At 64.5% G+C, this 2,500-nt stretch overlaps 1 pseudogene; it reads left to right on the top strand.

Moving 5' to 3' along the window:
* The window catches only part of LOC126433941 (large subunit ribosomal RNA), a 7,836-nt pseudogene that overhangs the window by 3,001 nt on the left and 2,335 nt on the right, over positions 1-2,500 (top strand).

Here is a 2,500-nt window from a genome sequence, read left to right as displayed (position 1 = left end):
GCCCCCCTCGCACTATCCCTTTGTTAGTTGGGGGCAGTAATCAAAGAATAAGTGGTGGCCCTTCCGCTGAAGGTGCCACCCCAACTCCCCCAGCACCTAGCCGGCCAACCGGCCGTGCCGAAAGTCTTGTACCTTTTGCAGCTGTATACGCCTGTAGTGAGTGCCACCGCAGCTTCACCACCAAGAATGGTCTCGGGGTCCATCGCCGCCGCCAACATCTTGCGGCCGCCAACGCGGAGATCGTGACGGAGAGGCATCGCGCGAGGTGGACGGAGGAAGAAGTCCTGTCGCTCGCCAAGGCGGAGGCCGAATTGTTCCTTGAGAGGGACGCCCGGTTCTTCTTTGTTAATCAAGAGCTCATCAGGATGTTCCCCGACCGAACGCTTGAGGCAATCAAGTGCCGACGGCGGCAAGCTGCCCACAAGCAGCTTGTCCGCCAGTTCATGGAGGCGCTTGAGATCGGTCGGGGGGAAGAGCCGGCGTCCCGCCGGGGAGCAGCGAGCCCGCCGCCTGACGCGGGCGAGGCCGCTGCGCCGCCCGTCGACGCAGCCGAGGACTTCGCGGCCGACACCACCGGGCCGCCGCCGGAGGGGCCGACTGACGCCGCCATCTGGGAGCATCTGGCGGGGCTACCTGCTTCCGCCCAGCGTTTCTCTGCCCTGGATCGAGTCATAGGTCTGGGGCGGGGCACGCCGCCCGATGTCATCCTGGGCATGCTCCCGGATGCCCTTGCGTCGGTCGGGTCCAGAGGGGAGAGATCGATCACCAGGACACAGCGGCCGCGCCAACCATCGAAGCGGCCGCCTGCCGCGCCGCCGACGCAGAAGCGCAAGCGGCGCCGCTGGGAATACGCAAGAACGCAGGATGCCTTCCGACGGTCGCGTGCACGTTGCGTGCGCGGCCTCTTGGATGGCACCCTGCTCCAGCCGCCACCTGCCATCCCTGGTCTGCTGGACTTCTGGGCGGACCTCTTCACTAAGAAGCCCGTCTCCACTGCGGGCTTCATCCGTGACCGCCTCCTCCCGCACTCGGAGCCTGTCGCTCTTGAGTGCCTATGGGGGCCGGTCACACATGAGGAGGTCGCCGCCGCGTTGCCGCCCAGGGGATCAGCAGCTGGGCCTGACGGCCTTACCCCAGCGGAGTTGCGGCGCCTACCGCATGAAGTCCTGGTGAAAGTGATGAATCTCTTCCTTCTGGCCCGCGCCCTTCCGGAACGCCTGCTTCGCGCGCGGACGTCCCTTCTCCCGAAAACGGCTGCACCAACATCCCCCGCTGACTTTCGCCCCATTACGGTCTGCTCGGTGTTGGCGCGGACCTTTCACAAGGTTCTCGCGTCACGCCTGATGCGCGCTTGTGCTGTGGACGAACGTCAGCGGGCATTCATCCCTCGGGATGGGATGTTGGAAAATACTTTCATCTTGGACACTGCTCTCACCGACGCAGTCCGCTCCTGCCGCTCTGTCTTTGTGGCATCGATCGACGTATCGAAGGCATTCGATTCGGTGGATCATGCTGCCCTTCGCCCCGTGCTGAAGGCGCATGGCCTACCGGATTGCTTTGTCGAGTATGTCGAGCGGTGCTACGAGGGCAGCACGACAGTGATAGCGGACGGCGCCGGCGTGGGCGTGTCTGTGCAGCCAGCACGGGGCGTTCGCCAGGGCGATCCCCTCTCCCCCCTCCTGTTCAACTTTGCGGTGGACTACGTTTTAGGCCAACTGCCCTCCCACATCGGAGCTCGGATCCTCGGTCGCAGAGTCAACGCTGCGGCCTTTGCAGATGACGTCTTGCTGTTTGCAGCGACCCCGAGGGGCTTGCAGTCCCTCATCGACGCAGCTACCGCTGCCCTCGCCCACCTGGGGCTGCAGATCAACGCCCGGAAGTGTTTCACCCTCGCCTTAGTCGCGTCAGGGCGCGAGAAGAAGGTGAAGGTGGACAGCAATGTCACCTTCACAGCAGGCAACACCACCTTGCCTGCCCTGCGTGTGGGTGAAACCTTCCGGTACCTGGGGCTGCAATTTTCCACGGCGGGTCGCTGTGTCTTCAACCCACGTCGCCACCTGGTGGAGCAGCTTGACGTCATCTCCCGAGCTCCGCTGAAGCCGCAACAGCGCCTCCACGCTCTCACCAACGTACTTCTCCCTGGCCTGTACCACGGGCTGGCCCTCAGCCGCACCCGGGTGGGTGCATTGAAGTCGGCCGACGTCACCATCCGGGCCGCCGTCAGGAGATGGTTCCGCCTTCCGGCGGACACCCCCCTGGGATACTTCCACGCTCCTGTTGCCCAGGGGGGCCTCGGCATTCCATCTTGCCGATGGATGGGTCCAACCCTCCGTCGGTCCCGTCTCCTGGCGCTGAAGAAGATAGGGCCAGCCTGCGACGGTGCAGGCATGGAGGAGGTGCAGCGTGAGATCGAGGTGCTGGAGCGCCACCTAATGTGGGAGGGCCACCTCCTCAAATCGTCAACGCAGGTTGGGGAAATGTGGGCGGCGCGCCTACACAT

The sequence above is a fragment of the Schistocerca serialis genome, unplaced genomic scaffold, assembly GCF_023864345.2.
Source record: "Schistocerca serialis cubense isolate TAMUIC-IGC-003099 unplaced genomic scaffold, iqSchSeri2.2 HiC_scaffold_1177, whole genome shotgun sequence".
NCBI classification, from domain to species: Eukaryota; Metazoa; Arthropoda; class Insecta; order Orthoptera; family Acrididae; genus Schistocerca; species Schistocerca serialis.
Note: the sequence above shows the minus strand (reverse complement) of the source record. Positions and strands in the feature narration are given on the sequence as shown.